This window comes from Dendronephthya gigantea, unplaced genomic scaffold (genome assembly GCF_004324835.1).
Source record: "Dendronephthya gigantea isolate DGI-Jeju-01 unplaced genomic scaffold, DenGig_1.0 000090F, whole genome shotgun sequence".
NCBI lineage: Eukaryota > Metazoa > Cnidaria > Anthozoa > Malacalcyonacea > Nephtheidae > Dendronephthya > Dendronephthya gigantea.
In genome coordinates this window covers 42,256-61,694 of record NW_021163100.1, presented here as the reverse complement: position 1 = coordinate 61,694, position 19,439 = coordinate 42,256, and the positions used below count along the sequence as shown (strand labels likewise).

General features: G+C 35.2%; 1 long non-coding RNA gene and 1 pseudogene across 1 annotated transcript; both read right to left on the bottom strand.

The window, feature by feature from the left end:
• Window positions 1-8,288: 8,288 nt before the first annotated feature.
• On the bottom strand, window positions 8,289-10,743 carry LOC114533396 (annotated as a pseudogene).
• A 3,741-nt stretch (window positions 10,744-14,484) lies between these two features.
• On the bottom strand, window positions 14,485-15,037 carry LOC114533392. The gene is made up of 3 exons (XR_003688053.1): window positions 14,967-15,037; window positions 14,760-14,859; window positions 14,485-14,544 (listed from the first exon to the last, which is right to left on the bottom strand). It is a non-coding gene; the product is annotated as an uncharacterized LOC114533392 (long non-coding RNA).
• Window positions 15,038-19,439: the final 4,402 nt, after the last annotated feature.

The following is a 19,439-nucleotide window of genomic DNA, read 5'->3' as shown; positions in this document are numbered from 1 at the left end:
GGTGGGACAGTTGGCAACCTTAATACGCGCAGCCCGCTTACTACCTACTACCTGCTTATATGAATTAGCCTTATAAACTCTCCTATACTTATCTTTACCCATAATACCCTTGCTATAATATACTGCAATTGACCGCAACATATTGTCATTTGATCTTTCATACTTCTTTAAATCTTCTTTGTATATCTTCGGTAAAACCTTATTCTTGATCTTGCTACACTTTTCCATTCCTTCAACAATATCTTCCTCCTTACATTTCCTATCTAATGTCTCCAACATTCCAATAACTCCTGGCTTCCTGTTTCGTCACTACCCCCGTGTATTGCACATGCTGCTACCATGGTTTCTTTCCTCCGCTTTCTACCTGTAGACTCCACACAACCTTCCCCTGTTTGTTTGCTCTTACGTCTAGTAATTGCCTTCTCGCCTATACTAAAGCTTCCTTCCTGTTCTTCCTGCTTATCATCAACTAATTCAGCCCTGATGTTATCTAGGTCTTCAATTTCATTCACCAATCTATTTACCTGCATATATAAAGTTGAACATAACTGATACTTGTTATAAATGTTTAGTAAAATGTTTTAAACTAAAAAACATAGCATAATTCTGAAAGATGTACAATGTTGTTTCAATCATGCCTGTGCCAATTTATAGCCAGTACCATGCAAGGCCTGTAAGTTTTAATAATAAAAAATAAAACGGAACAAAGGCAAAATCTAAGGAATTCATCAATTTCATATATTTCCTAACTAGTTATGAACACACAACCACAGCATCTGCCAAATTACTGGACATATGTATATATAATGCCACTCTCACGCCCAATGATAGACTATTATTAATTTGATTGTTTAAGAAAATTCTACATCAATTTTGTTTAATTTTATAAGCTTTATCACAATGTATAATTCACATGTCAAACACCATTAATTTATAACACTATTTGAGCTATCCTTATATATTTTGATTTTACAATCACAAGCTATTAAACATATGATATATTTGTGAGATATTGTTATGTAGACTTTGGTGTTGACAAAGAAATGCCCAGATATTCATATACTAAAAAGTTGCCCCAAATCCTTTTTAAAATCCAAATTTGTCTAATCTTTCAGAAATGTTGGATTCTGTTAAATATAAATTAACTCCTATGTAGATACAGAGTAAGGTTACTGAGAAAATAATCATCTGGGATTTGTTTAGTACGAATGGTTGCACTACATGTTGCACAAGTAAGATTTTTAGTTAACCACTAAGCTGAAAAAGAGCTTTCTCAGTGGAACAAGTACAATCATTCTGGCATTAGATAGCAGGGTATACACTGTGGGTGCATTTACTGCATTAAAGCCTAATGAGTTAAATATTGACAAATTTTTAGTGAACCATTACACTGCTGGGCTTCCCAACTGACAAATAAAATCATCTGGGTTAATTAAGTTATAAAAACATATATTTAATAGTAGCATTGAAGCTCAGTGGGTTAAAGATCATAAATTTAGGTTTTTGAGAGTTAATCTTACAATGTGGAATTAAATGTCAAGTTTTCAACAAGCTTTTAACAAACTAGGGAAAACATATTCATATATTCATATAACAAAATTTATCAAAGGCACAAACATACAATATGCTTTAGTTAAAAATGCAAATTGGCTCAGAAATATAGCAAATCGGTTATCGGTATGGAAATTTAAGTGGATCAGGTTAGCCGCAAGTCCATATAATACACGAAAAATAGCAAGTCAAACACGAAATATACAAGTTAAATATATAAATACAAATAAATAAACGTTCTTACCTTATCATCCAAACGTTTAAGCTTCTGGGATACGCATTTTGCTTTTTTTTGTTTCGTCTCCACAGCTTGCCATGCAAGTCTTTTGTTGCGCATATATTCCCCAACATTGAATCTGCGGTATTGAGATGCCTTTCTAAAAGGCATGATTCTGAGTTTCTTAGCTCATTTTTGTCAGAAAAAAAAACATACGATTTGAGATTGGTTCCTTAGCTTTTGAAATATACCAAAAATGAACAAAAGTAACCTCACACAAAGAATGCTATACAAGCCGAATATGCGGTTGTTTGAAATTTAATTTCCGCCCGACGCCATTTGCGCCAAATGCCTCTAACAAGAAGCTCGCTTAAAGCAAAACATTTGCCGTTACCATAGCAATATTGATATCAAAATAAACCTCTTGTTACCCTCTATAACACTATTATACCCCCAAACACCTCACGGAGAAAGCTCCGGAAAAACATAGCCGAATATAAGGAATTCTCCGTTCGAAAAATTCATTACCACTCTTCAGAAAATGTCGCGCGCCTCCAATAAAACCCGGCACATTCTAATTGTTCAATTTAGCGTGCAAAAATGCCAAGCGTGAAATAATAAAAATTACACTTCCTTACTAAAGCCTCTGTGATAAGGTCTTCTCTGCGCTCAGTAGAAAATGTAATATTCTGAGTCTTTTGCCTGCTTTGTCTATAAAACAAAAACAGTTTTTTTACAAATTACCAGCAGTTGTCAGTTTTATTTTATCTCAAGATTGACAACTGACCTTTTCTCCCACCAATGATAACTTCTGTTGGTGCCTTCAAGCTTGGCAAGATGTTTAGAAAATGTTTGAAACCCAATAAAATATTTTTGAAAATTTGTCAGTTAATAACTTACTCCATGTGGTTACCAAACATTCACATGTGCAATGACAAAACTAGATTGAGAACTTTATGGGTGCAGTTATATTCCAGTTGCCAAAATACATAGAAAGACAGAATGATAGTTGTCAGGTGTTGAAATCCTACAAAAAATAATTTGCATGAAATTATGGAAATTATAATAAAATCCTAAAAGGACATAGGATTGATTTCAACATCATTTGTTAGGAAAATCAGCAAAAGAACCTCTATTTTGGAGTTGGTCTGAATTCTTGACATTTTGCCAAAACTTTCTAATAGTTGTTTATCATAACAAAGAGCTATTATATATGTTAGGCATTTGCAAGCAAATTCCAATTGGAAACCCCAGGATCATGCAGCAATTATAATGACAGGAAGTCAGGATACATATCATGTCAGATAAGCCCAGGTTGCACAAGACATCTTAATCAAAATTTACATCAAAATGACTTTGACAAACATTGACACTCAGGTATTAAAGTCACATACTCGGTTAGAAAACTTGTAATTTGTAATAACAAAAATATTACAATTACCTGGTATTATTTAATATACCAGAGCAGTACTTGAGTGTGAAAGTACAAAAGTATCCAGAACTATTACACTTACTCAAAATCAAAAACATTCGATTGCAATTCCGCCATGATCTTTGGCGCATACCCGATTCGTGAACTTTGACGTCGGGCGCGTGATGAAAGGACTGATGAAATATTATGTGGCAGATCACTAATGAGGGTTATAAGGCCGTGTTACGAGTCACGAAATATATTGTAATAATTAAATAAATATGTAATGCATAATTATACGGCACTAATAATATAATGCTACCATTAAATTGTTCTACGGTTCTACGGTTTTATGGTTTTATTGTTTGATGGTTCTACGGTTCTATGGTTCTATGGTTCTACGGTTCTACGGTTCTACGGTTCTACGGTTATATGGTTCCATGGTTCTATGGTTCTACGGTTCCAGGGTTCTACAGTTCCAGGATTCTACGGTTCCATTGTTCTACGGTTCTATGGTTTTACAGTTCTATTGCAATAAGTACGAAATTTTCTAAAAATCTCTAATAAAGTATATTACTCTCTTTTCGGTTTACACTGTCTTAAAATTCGTAAAAAACTAAAAACGATTGTTAATAAATCCAAAAAAGGCAAAGCGAGACGATGTTTGAAATTTCAAATTAAAATTTCGCCTTTCTCTCGTTGTACGGTTGGTTGCCGCGACACTATATCCCCAAATATGTCGATTATGCGTCCACTCTGACTCTTACTCATTATTATATTTCGGTCAGTGGATGCATTTACGTAACATTGGTTCACAAGGGAATGAGGGATATTTACTGTCAACAATCAGGCGTATACAATTAATTTATCAAACTATGGAAGAAAAACAAAATATTTCACCTATGATAATTTGGACATATCCCTTCCTTGCTGACTCAATTGTGGTGGAAGAGTAAGTGATAACCTTGTTGATGTACATAATCTTTACGATTATTTATGTTTACCACCTCTATGATACCTTTAAGAAATGGATCTGACTTGTTAAACATATCAATAAATCTATTTTTTCTGATACAGGGTTCATGGAGCATAAGAATGCCTGGGGTAGAAACAATTTAAGAAAAAATCCTGCACTTTAGCTTGTTACAGAGGTAAGTTAGCTTTTAGTTTACAGCTTTAATATTGATATAAGGTACTATAATTCTTGTTGACAAACTATCCAAGCTGATAATTGACTGCCAAATTTCTTTGTTCGACATAATACCCATGTGTGCTACTTCGCTACTTTTTAGTTACCTGCCATATTTTGTATAAAATTCTCATTGATATTTTAGTTAATTGACAGAGTAAGGGTTCTAAATTACCAGTAGAGGAATTTTCTTTCACAATGTATCTAGCAAACTCTATTAATTCTTTTTCAGGTAAAAGCAGAATTTTAAAGAGTAAACCACAAGTTAATCCATGATATTGTTGGCAAATTTCAATTGATTGAGAAAAATATTTTGGACTATGCCAAGAAATGTAACAAGAAACTACATTTGTTCTTATAAACAGAGTGGAGAGAGCAATTACTGGGAAATCAGGTAAGTCATGCAATTAATAATAATTTGTCTAAACCAATGGCAAAATTATAGTATTATAGCAATACAGGCTATTGCTACATGAAATATGCCTATTTATAATCTAACTTAATCTATCTTGATAAACAATTTTTTTAACAGACATCCAGAGCACAGTTGCTTAGATTTTGAAGGAATTATTCAAGAAGAGTGTAGGAGAATCTCAGTCTCTCTTTTTTAAGATTTGTTCGGTAAGTGTAAGAACCTTTGTGGGCTGACTTTGTTTTTTAAATACTTTTAAAGTCCTTCTAAAAAACATTGGTTTCTTATTAAAGGTTGTTGATTGCATAGATCAGGATAATGATTCAGAAGACATTTCAGACGTTCAAACTTTGATGATTGCGGTGGAGGGCAAATGTTATCCTATCGAAGAGCACTCAACCTTATTTTATCCACTAAACATGGAGTACATTGCTGGTGTGGCAAATGGAAACTGCTCTGGTCGGCAAGCCTTAGGACAAAAACTTTTGAAGGACGTTAAGTAGCCTAGACATTTTATACATTCTTGTACATAGATTTTCCTGTCACAGCATATGTAGAAATAAATATTTTCAAGTCGCATTTTGTATACTTCGTATGATTATATAGCTTATGCTATTTAGTCGCTCCAATGCTAGCGCCAAAAGTGCAAAAACTAAACCACACAAACTTCGGGTGTTAAATAAGACGATGTAAAAACTGATGTGTAGGTTAAAATAACAAAAAATAGACATCGCCTTAAAGGTTTTGTTTAAATCAGCATTTGTTTGTCAATAATTCGATTTTCTATCGATTTACTTAATAAATTTCAACATGACACTTGCCAAGCAAGTTACCTCATGCGCACATTGGGCAAAAAAACGTGTGACTCGATTTGGCTTCAGTTTCATATCTGTATTACAAAACAAACACGACAAAAATGTTGGCTTACATGATTTCACCACATTTCATTATCTATAGGTATTATTTACAAACATTTAAAAAATGTACTATTAAGTTAAGCATGCCGTCACACTAAAGAGTCAAAAGAAACATATGCATATAAATACCTATATAGGTGATTACAACAAATTTTAGCAAGTATACAAATAAGTTGTACCATATAGCAAAATTTATAGGTATGGATAACAATTTTCATAGCATGGATGGGTTACAAGCAAACATGTTGAAGCAATAATAATGTTACAATATATAAAATTATATTACTAATGTTTTTTTATGCAATCAAAATGTTCAACAGAGCTTATCTCTTTAAGTCATCCGGCTGCCAATAGTCCAGGTGATGAACAGTTTTTGACTTTTGATACCATGTCAGAGTCATCCATAAAGAACAATGGGCTGGCATAAGAACATATATTTAGCATGATATGAATACATGTATCTTTTACAGATAGTACCACATAAAATATGGTATGTACACTCTAAAAAATAGTTGTGCTGAATAACACACCAAGGTGTGCTAAAAAGCACAACTGCTGTGTTATTTAGCACGCAAGGTGTGCTATAAATAATGAGAAATTTTTTACGCCTTAGCGTGCTGTTGAACACCAGGTGTGCTGTACAGCACATGTTACTGTGTTATATAACACCTTTTCATAGCACATCTTTGTCTTTAATTTCAACACACCTTTTTTCATAAAGGTGTGCTAATTTAGCACACCTTTCAATTCAACACACCTTAGAGCCAACACACCTGTTAAAAAACACACACCAATTTTTTATACACACCCTCTCACTAACACCCTTTTTAATGGACCTTCAGCACACCTTTTAGAACACCTTTCTATAAAACACACTTCTGCAAAACACACCTTTTTGTATTAAGGAAATAGCACCACCTTTGCAACTTTATTCCTAATAACACACCTTTTTTTAAACGTTTCTATAATAGCACACTTTCGGATTTGTGCACAACACACATTTACTCGTTAGGATTAGCGCACCAGGTTATAATCCGACATCAGCATTTTATTTTAGTGACAACTCATAACCACATTAGTCATGATACGCGAAGCAAGACTAGTAATTATTGTAGTGTATTAGCTATTTTTCTAGCGCGGACTATAAAATGGTCGCTGAGTTTTTTAAGGTGTCTCAGGCCAGAGACGCGACTTTCTATCAAGCATCGCACACTCAGTTGAGAATGGCGGATATTTTAAAACATTTCGTTAAATTCTCCAATTTGGCAATTCCACTGATTTTTGCAGGTCTTTGTATTATGCCTCTACCAAATTCTGCAACCCTCAGCCGGCGAACGCCTGAGTATAGGCTTATTACGCGTGGATTAAAATACAACCAGATGTGTCAGGTGGCTATCCCGTACGTCGGGTTAGATTAATATTTCTGAACAATGTTTCATGTAGAAACTATTAACGCAATAATAATACTATTAAATATATTCTTTATTCATTATAATAAGTGGCAATCACGTTTTTAGCACTGTTTCTTTAGTGTCACACCAGTAATTCCTCAATCATTCTAGAGTTCCTTTCTACATAAATAATTTCCCTTCCTTTTTTATTAATTTAAACCCCATGCCATGGAAGTTGGTTGGGAGACACTCTTTTCTCATAGCTCCTACCAACTTCATATCCCATGTAATGATGCCAATGATGTTACATGGAGAAGATTGACAATAAAAATTTTTTCATCATTCCATATGATTATTTCATCCAATAGAGCATACGGGGTAATCTCTTCCACATCTTCATCTATGTCAAGAGCCGCAAGGCGCAACCAATCCTGAATTCCACTCCATGAATTGTCACAGACCCCAAGCTGTAATAAATTCAAAAAAATATTTAATATTATACTTATTTCACCGCATGTTTTCCAGATTTCTTCAGTTTTTTCGACCCAACTGGTGGTGCTAGTTTCCTTTGTCCTGTCCCCTCAGTGAACCTTGAAAATAAAATGCATACAATGTAACTACTACAACAATAGAATACCTGCTTCCTATTATTGGACCATCAGTTTCAGGTATCTTAGCAGACTCTCGAATCATGTTGATTTGAAGATGTTCCTTCAGATTAACATTGTGATTACCTAAACAAGTAAAATATTTTATGACTGTTATTATTTTTATGTAATTATATTTATATAATCAACCAATTTTCACTCAAAATATGCATGATCATGCTAACCACACTTACCGGGAGGAACTATATCCATCATATAGAAAATTTGTAAATATCTGCCCTGGCATTTTTAACAAATTCACATATACCTAACAGAAAACAGAGTATCTGATTTTATTTAGTGACTGATCTAATTTACTTGTTAATTACTGAATACATACCGTTGGTGACGATTTGCCAGCGTCTTGCAAACATTTTTAAAACATTTTGTCACACATTGCTTCATAAATGAATGCTTGGCTTCAAATCTCATGGATCAAAAATTTCTCGGAGGCCCAAACCTAAATAGAAAACACATTACATATTTATATCGATCATTGTCATTTAGGTGTAATCATGTTTCACATCAGTGTTAATCTGTGCTTCATAGAATCCTACCTAGACATATCATCAGGTATATGAATCAAATAATGCATCTTAGGTATAATAGATGTATTTGGGTAAATCTCTTTAAAACTCCTGTGGTGTTCCTCAATTAAACCTTTAAATAAGGTACATCTTCTTCCTTTATAGCAGGGGATGTGCAAACTTGAACAATATTCCATAATTGTAAAAAACAGTGCCACTCCTTTAAATTCTTGTCAATCAGATCCCCCACGATTATTGGAAAGAATCTGAAAGGCACCAATTTGTGAGCTAAAATAAAAAAGAATTGAAGTTTCTGAAAATGTTCTGTTGCCTTACAATTCAAGAAGGAAAATAAATGATTTCTATCATACCACTTTGCTTAAGTTTTGAATCAGAAGAGTTCACAGTCTCCGGACAATCTGTGATGGCTTGTTCTTTGCATTCATGTAACCATAATCAAAACTTTCTATTCTGTGGTTTAATTTCTTTAGGGAAATGAACTTCTTTTCATCTACTATAACCTTAAGTAGTAGCTTCATTTCGTATGGAATAACACCTTCAAACAGAACATGCATAATATCCTGTGGGAAGCATTGACAAACATCAAAGTTTCCAGCATTGACCAACACCGACTTTCCATTAACACCATAAGTTGTTGAAATGCGATCTTTCTCATGACTGCTATTTTCTGGATCATCCAACATGTGGCAAATTTGGATGTGGGTATTTAAGGTTCTTGGCAAAAAGTTCTCTGATCTGAACTGAAGAGACATAAAAATACCCTATTGTACCTAAATTTGCACATACATATACTGACCTAAATAACCAAAAACCATTACCTGTTCATTACTCTCTTCTCTTGTTGCCAGGCAAGACCTACAAAAGCGAAGTGCACCTCCAACTCCCTCTTTAAACCCTGCAATCTGTTGACTTGCTAAAGTATCCCCACTCCAAAGGAGTAGATCCCCTTGAAACTTTCTTTCAACACCATCAATGATAAAGCTATATCCTTGCTCCTATAAACAGGAGAGGGTTGAAATATTCCTATCAAGTTGCCTATACAAATCAGCTATATATGCATCAATATACATATCATTATTAACATATGATTGCATTATTATCAATTAACATACCTTAGTTAATTTGTTAACTTCTTCAACATGCCATACAATTTCAAGTCAGAGGTCTTCGCAATAGAAAGCAACTGAATTGTTCTTGTCGAGGACCGATATAATAGTCGTATATTCCCAAGCATGTAATAGAAAACACCTATTAATAAAATATGTTAAAATTTAAAAAAACAATATAAACTTATAACAAGAATAATATATTCACACTTACCAATTTTGTGAATCTTTGCCTTGGATCCCAATGGATTTGCTAATTCTAAGTCATCATAATAACCAAGAAGCTGTAGGGCTTTATTATTTTTGGAAAATATTGGATGGTTTCTGAAAAATTCTCCATCCATGATATCTCTCATTATACCATCATCAGAAGAATGAGGATTGTCAACTTCATTCATAACATCTGGATTGTTCAAAAGTGCCTGAAGAATCCAATTTTGGGTTTAATCATTATGTTATTCAGTGCATGACAATAATTTGATATTGAGCAATTGAATTATTGAACAGCCACTTTGATAAGCTCTGAATAAAAAAGGACAATCCACTTAACAGGCACAACAGTGCGGACTAAGAAGCATCCCTCATATATGATATGCCCATAGTTGCCATAGGGTGGTTTATATTTTTGAATAAAGCTTCAAAAAACCAGCATGTTTACAAGCCTTTTTTTAATGCCTATTCATGATTTATTCTACCTCTAAATTCTGAAGCAATGGAACAAGGTAACCATAAGCAGTGACCCGCTTCAAAATCTTCCTCCCTCCACAGGTGACATGCTTCCATTGAACTCCTAACTTTTCTTTCCTTGGTTCCTAGAAAGAAAGGGTTAATCACACAAAGTTTGAGACTTGCCTAGGACTATATTTCATTGGCCAAGTTGAAAACATTATCAAACAAAGGAAATCCAAACATTATTTGCTCTGTTAAAAATGGGTTACTTTGAAGTTTATACACCGAAATATAGGTATGTGACGTCAACACGGAACACAGAATAGCAACTTACCACTAAATTGAACTGACTCTTAAAGAAAGATTGCTGCTGGTACTCCGTGTTTAATCCCTCAAATACACTATCTGCATCAAAAAGCTTTTCCATATCTTGCGAAAACTGGAATTGTTCACCAACCTCGTCACGTAGCTTTCGAATCAAACTAGCTTTGACTATGTCAAAGTACTCATTCAAAAGATCCTTGGTAGAAATCTTGACAGTGTCGAGAGCAGTTTGTGTGATATTCCCTCTTTCTTTAGCCCGGAGCAAAAACTTTGCAGCATGATACTTAAGGTTTTCAGCACACTTTTCATCGTTTTCTGGTCGTTCACCATCGTCTTGACAAGTATAATTGGTCACGGCCATATCGTCACCTCCACAATGCTCATCGATGGCTCGGTGATCTTGGTGATAGCGTTTTCGAAGACTATCAACTCTGGTAAATGAACGCGGACACGAGCCACAAAACACTTTAAAATTAGGATCATTCGAATGTACATGTCTCAGGTGCTTAAAAAATAGCGCGCTCTCAGATTTTCGGCATGAAAAATTACAATAATCACAGCAAAATAAGTTACTAAATTCCTCTGCCTGACTGGCCATACGTTCATTCTGCAATTATCATGCAAGTGTCTCTCCTAACACCTCGGGACGAGATTGATTTGCATGATGTGTAACGAAATTCGTGATCGATGGAAAGAATATGGAAGCACGCCCAAGGGAGGAAATTAATAGGTAATTGACGGCCTATTATGATTTAGTGAACCAATGAGAAGCAATTATGTTTGATGCAACTAAACAACTTGGGCTTTGGGGTATCATTTTACTGTTGTTGACACACTTGTTGTTTGCTTTCTTTGCGTTATCACTGCTGTTTAATTTAAACTATTCTGTAATTCTGAATAATAATTTCAACGTGATGGATCTGAAGAGTCTAACCTGTATACAATTGCAAGACTTGATGAGGAGCAGATCGGTCCCAGCGGATATATGCGATTCACTTCTAGGTAAATACCTTTGTATTGCTCTGAATGCTATGGAATTAGTAAAAAACATCTAGCAAATTGTTTAAAAATTCGGTTTCGTTTATCATTTTCACAATTTCGTATAGCAAACGACATTGATGGCATGATACTGAGTGATCTGATTGACGATCAAGCTGAGTTTCAATCAATGTTCCCGAAATCTGGACATCGTTTACATATGAAGCGGGTCGTAAAAAGTCTAGCTGCGGAATGTCACACGTTGACTTCGAATCCTGAAAGTGGTTTCTGTGATGTAAATGTTACAAGCCCAAGCCGAGAGAACTTAACATCGACAATAGATGAACAGTCGGTATGTGTTTATTATTTTTTATTTCTCAATTTTAACCCAACCGAGTCACATAAATCGATAGATTTTGAAAAAATTTATGTCATCTCTACACTTTAGTTGCCATCGAAATAGGTTCCCCATAGTAATAGGGGGACTTTTTGGGGGACACCCTGTATTATTCACTCAATGCTTAGATAGTTGGGTTATATGTGATAAACTTATACATACACCTTCTTTGGGACTTTTCAAGTTACACACTTAATTTAGGTAGACTGAAATGTGTTGTGTTACAACTTAAGGATAAATTCACTTTCTTTTAGTTAAGTAGCATCATGTCTCATTTGGCTAATATTGAGAATTTAGGTGCATTTTCCAATGGTGTTGATATCCTGAGCATGCCATCGCCATGTATGCAATCCACGCCAACAACAAATCCTGTTTCCAAAGATGCTCTAAGTTCATCCCAAGTTAGCACTCCATCACCCAAGATGAAAAAAACACCAAAGATGGAAAAGTCCAATGCGGCCGGGCTGCCGACTGATATGGGTTTTCCTGAGCGCTTTTCGATGAAATGGAAAGGCAATTGAAGAAGGCAATATATTTGCCTGTGAGGAGACAACTGATTGCTGATATAGCACAATTTTACCAAGGATTGTCAAATTCTCCCCAACAAGGAGACTACAAAAGAATTGCATTGAAGACCTGTGAGAAGTTTCCCCAGCTAAAAGATTCAACTGGAACAAATTTTTGGGTATGTTCAAAGCCATTTTATATGTTACTTTTTATACTGGCAAGTCTTTTTAGTTAAGTGGTTTTGGTGAAGGAAAAAAATTTCAAAATAGCCTGAAAAGTAATGTCACAGGCCTACCATTTATGAACTTGCCAAATATTAATGTACCTCATCTTAATAACATGTTCCAGTAGTGTCAACTTATTTGTGCTTCAAAGTTGATGAAATGAGGCATAAATTAAAGTGAACAATACTGCAATGCGATAAACATTTTAAAAGTAAATAAGTTAGCCATAAAAATAAATTATTAGAATGATGATTATTGTTGATTAGGTGATCATATCATTTTCAGGCATCTGTTCAGAGACAGTTGAGCCAGTACTTTAGAAATCAGCGAAGGTATTCAAAAGTGAGACTGTCCAGTGCTGATAGTAAGAATGGATGCCCGGCTTCAAAATTGGCAAAGATTAGTGATTCGAAAGTTGATGATGCAGTCACACAACAAAGAAATTTAGAGCTGCTTAAAGACTACCAAGTGATCGATATCGGGAAAGACATTTGCCACACTGGTGGAAGACACGTATCAGGCACGAAGGAAGTTTATAACTTCAGAGGCCTCTTCCAGTGCAGATTCTGGAGAAATGCCCTTATCTTGGAAAAGCAGAGAATGTAAGTGAAATTACCTGATGGTTATATTACTGCCCACCATTATAAAGGGAAAAATATAATTTTATACATTAGTACCAAATATCTTATTGATATACCCTGTACATTTTATGTTTTTAGGTTAGAAAGGAGATGAAACGGGTCATGCAGGGATTCTCCTACCCTGAAACTCTAAGAATTTCGAAGCTGCATTAAAGCAAGTTATAGGAGATGACAACAAGATGACAAAACTTGACAATGGGGAAGTATACACGCTGTTGTAGCGATTGAGAAAGACAAAACAATGCGAAAAGGCCATCAGCCATAAAGTTGAAAGATGTAAGTATTTCACTACAGCTTAATTGTGTGTGTACTCTGGTTGATTATTAGAATAATTTTTTACCTGTATACAAGTGATATTAATTTTTTGCTGTTTCTTTCAGCGGTCATGTAAGCCTGACCAGCTTTTTAAAGACAAAATGGTGGAGTTTAAGCTTGTGTTGGTTGGGTCGCCAGATGATATCCTGCAAGCCTTCATTGCTGGTGAGGATCAATGCTTCATGGAACCTCAAACCAATCTTCTGGAGGCCTTAGTGGACCTTATTTGTACTTACTATGTTTTTGATGTGAGTTACCCTGATAATCTCTCAGGCATTCTTTTTTTATTCAAGACTTTGGTCTTAGGGCAAAGGACAATGCCAAAAGGTCCATAAAGTACTCTACTTTAGCATCAGAACTATTAAACACGGGTTGTTAATTACCCACATATTCCCGCTAACATAATTTAATTGTATCTTTGTATATATAGTTTCATAGAAATACATTTCCCTTGCATGTGGTTTATTTATAGTATAGTATTTGCCTTATTATAATGAATAGCATTTTAAAACTTGACATGTGTTATTGTTTACTTGCACGCTAACGAAGTTAAATTACCAGTAGTTTCATGTTGTCCTTTTAATAGTGTGCTTATTTGTGTGCCTGAATGTGTGCACATTTAACACACCCAATGTGTTTAATAGCACACTTTGGTGTGCTAAATAACACACCTTAAGTTGTGATTTTAGCACAGCAAGGTGTGCTAGACAACACACATGGGTGTGCTAAATAACACGCCTTGATGTGCTAACTAACACACCTAATGGTAGAACCATCTTAAAGGTGTGTTAAAATGAGGACAAGCTAACAACACACCTTTTCATGTGTTATGAAACACACAAGGTGTGCTATTTTGCACACCTTAAAACATCTATTTAGCATGATATGAATACATGTATCTTTTACAGATAATACCACATAAAATATGGTATGTATTCATGGAAAAACTAGATTTAGGCTAATCATTATTATAATATAATGTCCTCTTTGATCTAAAACTTCCTAATTATCAGATTTGCTCAGTTACCATTGGTCTCTCATTTATTTATTGAATCCCCTCATGTCTTTCCCCATGCAATGTTGCAAAATTCTGTTCTAATCTAAAAGGACAAAAATAATGAATTAACAAGGCTAGCAATATAGCCACAGCAATGACAGCATTATTAGTGTCATCATCAAGACAATAATAACTCAAGGATAAAGGAAAATTATGCTGACTTTCTTCGCCTGGCACCAATAAAGTACTTATTGAGTGCCATTGTGCCAGAAATTTGAACACTTTTAATCTTAACAGCAAAGAAATGTCAATGTTTACCTGAATCCCTTTGTCTGAAATGTAAAAATTGCAAAATCGATCTCTTGGTAAATGAAAAACCGGATGGTTTTCCTGAAAAATCAACGCAACGGCTGGCAACCTAGTAAGATTTTGGAATCTTAATTCATCTCAGAAGCAGGACAATATGGCCAATAATGCCAAGGAAAATGCTTGTTTTTTGAAGCAGAGACATTGTGTGAGAATTACCGGTGTTTTTTTAGTTCTTTTTATGGCATCACCCTTGAATACTCCATCAAATCCACCTTCGCCAATCAAGCCATTCTCGATATAGTAATAAATCGCTCCTGAAAGTCAAAAGCAATTGCTTGTCAATATAACTGAACAACTAAAGAAATATGTGAAGTAAAATGGATTTTAGAATAAAAACGCAAACTCTAAAAATTTTTGTAGCGATAGAATCGACTTGCCTTTTGACTTGCAAACTTCAACAAAGTTTTCCCCATCGACAACTCTAGTGACGCCTGGCACAATTGAAGGTTGGGAAGGTTTGAGAAAATAAATGGGCTTACCAAAGGATTGTTTTGAAATTAAACTTTCATAAATCCTTGTCTTTCCCATCGCTGGTAGTGAAGTTTGTGTTTCATCGAGTTTCGGCCGACTTTGTAGTCTCAAAATCCACGAAGTATCTCTGGTTGGTCTTCGAACCAGAATCTGAACCCATCCTTTACCAACGCAACTGCACCCATTGCTTGAGTCACAAGATTTCTGTACTGAGCCTACGGTACCAGTGGCCTTTAAATCGCGGGTAAGAAGGTCAGTTGCTTTCGTATCGAATTTTGTGTTTGACACCTGGCTAGAATCATTTGCACGAGCTTTGCTATCAGTTGAACAAGCCTGGAAATGTCAAATACGTTACTAAGAGCTTTCACTAGAAGAATATTAAAACTTGGTCGCTCTTGCAAATATATTTTGTTGTTTAAGCATGAATACGCTGGGCAAACAGCGTATGCGAATTTAAACAATGATACTCAAAGCATTTTCCTTACCTGACTAATTGAGGCCTTGTTTTAGTTTCTCTTAAGCTCAACTTTTAAAACCTCAGGCTCCGTGCCCTTCTGCAGTGAATCATCTCCCACAAACACTTTTCCTGCCGAACAATATGCGCATGACATGTTCGAAGTTTCCCGGTTGTTGACTGTAACCGTGATCAACCCATTGCCAAGCAACCATCTTCTTGACGCTCCATTGTGCAGGAGTCGTTCAACAACTGCACTTCTATAACCAGAGAGGTGCTGAATTCACCTAACGCTCGCCTGCACTGTTTGTCTAGAATAACGCTAAACTCTGTATGAAAGGTATCTGTATGAAGCACAAATTACCGATCCTTTTATTACAAATTACAAGGCTAAAATCTGCGTTTGAAGGTAATATTAAGCACAAACTTCAAATATTAGTTGTAACCTCAGAATTACTGGTTAAAAATGGCCTCGGAATAACATTAGTTTTATTTGTGACCAATATTTCTTCCGTTTCTCGCAATCCGTGCACGTGATATCAACAGGTAAGTTAACGGACCAGGCAAAAGTCCCTGCTTTAATTCGGGCACACACACAACGATTTTACGGTAATTGGTCCATTTAGGTTTATACATATAGGCAGCCCTTGCCCAGACATGTTTTCCTTCTCGCGGCGCTTGCGCCTCGCGCGTGTACGCCAGTCTACTTGGTCTAATATTATGACCACTGAGCATAGGAACCCCAATAAATATTGTTGAAAGAAAAAGTAAATAGTCCAGTTACGGTTGCAAGTTCAGTAACGTCAGTGATCGCGAAGCATATAAATATATAGTTATTGAGAAGGATGGAAACTCTTGTAATAATATAAACATACATACGAATTTCACTCGCAAAATTTCATATCAAAACAACGAGAATCCCTCAAATAAATTATCACAAATACATTTTAGATACTCGAACAATAAATATTCCATTAAAAATATTTTAAAAAGCAAATGAAAATGCACAAAAAATGTACAAAACTTTTGCCTATTTGCCGAAAAATATCGTGGAACCATGCGAGATATAAAATGCGGTTTGAAGAACGAATCTGATTGGTCAAAAAAATAAACAAACGACGTGTGCTTGTCAAGCATCCGGGGGGTAAAGTCAAAGTTTAATTCAAGTTGAAAAAAAACGAGAACACACAAAAAAATTAAAGTTTGTAAAAATACATGTCGAAAATTTATAAATACTTTTTTATGCGAACGTTTTAAACGCAAATGGGCTAAAATTTCAAGATGACTGCAAAGGTTAAACCGGTTTTTCAACTTGAATTAAGCCAAGGCCTAGTTCTCAGCTCGCAGACTGAGGAAACATTGAAGAATGTTTAAAAAACCACAATGTAAGACATCATGGAAAAATCGCGAGAAATAACATTGAATTTGGCTTACCACAATTCGTATCTCCGATGCAATAGACGTCCGCTACGATTGTCATAATGAGTTTTTATGTGGTACACTAATATATTGAATATTCGTTCTGCAATTACATAATAGGAAAGGGAGAATAAAAAAATTATATTTTATATAACACCAGTGTATGATAAATAGAACTGTACAGCAAAATAGGCTATTACTCCTGACAATAATGTTGCACAGAAGCAAGACATTAAATATCTCAGAAATATTTGGGCTAAAGACCCCGGAATACCACTAAACAATAGCGGTTGAAATGATTATTTGAATAGTATATTACAACCAGCATATAGTTATAACCTGCATTTTTTTATAAGTAAAAACAATAATCAAAATAATACGTTGCTTTGTTATCTCAAATTACTCACCCATAGCAAGATATATTTTAGAAATTCCATATCTTTCATCTTTTTTGGTACTCTGTTGTCTTCGAAATGTCCCAATTTTACATGTTTTCAATCTGTTGTAATTTTAAGTAATTCTTGGGCTAGGATGTGCAAAAGAATCGAAGAAATAGCATTTCATAAGTGCTAAGCGATAATCGTTGGTAAGCACGTGCTTAAGACAAGCTCGAATCGGAACTAGGTCAGAATTTCGGATTTTTGCCTGAATTTGTTTTCCATATTTTTATTATTGTGAAATATTATTGCTGGTGATGCGATAATTCATATCATCAGGTATGTTTATATAAAAAATCGGAAAAAATCTTCTAAAGGCTCGATTTTGACGCTATATATATCAAAATAGTACTGTATATTTGAACTAAACCACTGCAACCGGTTTTCGTTTACATTTTGGCCAATATCCTAAGGATTAGGCCGCTTTGATGTGTAATATTGAATATATAAAACGCGTGAATATCATACCTGTGAATAGCTATGTATGCATGGCGGTAAAACGCCATATTTCGACTGGAATTTGCAATATTTACCCTTGAAATTTACTACATTTGCGATTTTGTCAGTTTGTTATATTTACTATTATTCCAGCCATGCCCAATTCGACAATATTCTGAAAGGTTCCGTAGTTAAATGTACCACATAATTCAAATGCTACAACAGTTTGAAAGATTTACTTGCCTTTTAAATTCCGACTTTCCTGCTCGATGGGGTTCTAAAGCTGGTGGGGAAATAAAGCCTTTTAATAATGATTGAACTGTATTTTTTTGTGAACTTCATGAGAGAAATAATCGAACAAATACACACATACTGTGATACATTGGCTTGGAATATGCTCCAAAACGTGTGAAATCGAACATTTGTTGTGCAATCACCTTGCAAATATCAAAGAAACGGGATCAAAATTTGAATATAGATTAACCAATCTGATTGGTTTTTATTGAACCAATCATGGAGTACAAAAATTGACCAATGACAAATTGACCTGTGGACAGAAATAACCAATCAAGTTGTCTTAATTTTGCTGAATTATGCAAGAGCCTACAGGCTTTAAAACAGGGCCGTCTGGACCGTTTTCTTCAGGTAAGTGAGTTCTTTCTTTAGGTAGGATCAAGGTATGTGTAATTATTTTTTTAATAGAAGTAGATCCCCGTGGCCACTCTGTTAGCTAAGAATCTCTGTCCCCGTATCTGGAAACACGGCTCACTGCTTGTCTAACTGTGTTTTGCTCTTCGTTTTCTAGGGAGCTACTAATAATTTTTTTTGTGTTTTTCAGACAAAGACGATCGTAGTTTAGTTTCAGTATCCAACCCTAAGAAGCCACCCCATATCCATGCCGTCAGTTAAACCCCTAGCCGCAATTGCCTTCATGCTAATTGTAAATGCTTCCTTTTCTAGGAACAACTCACCATATTTTTTGTCGTTTCAGCTACAGAGTTAGTGGGTTGTGGGTTGTTGGATGTTGTGTCGTCGGTTGTGTGTTTTGTGTTGTACGTTCGTATTGTCTGCCAGTCGGTTTGCGAGTTGCCCTGTAGCTCTCGCTTTTTCCTGGCCACACAAAGAACACATTTCGGATACTCCTTTTTAGGAGATTGGGTTCGAGTCCCATGAATGTGTCAATTTTGCGCTGATATCTAATGTGGTCAGTCTCTAATACATAAGCACAACATCCAACGGACAATCTGCATCCTTTCACCACACCAAATACAAGTGTTGTCCTCATACAACAGAATGGAACATCCAACAGAGTAAGGAGTAAACAATACCCAAGAAAAAGTTCTCATAACTTCTCAAACAGGACAGGATGCGGCACTTGTTAATGAAGTATTCTCGATGTTTAAGGGACCC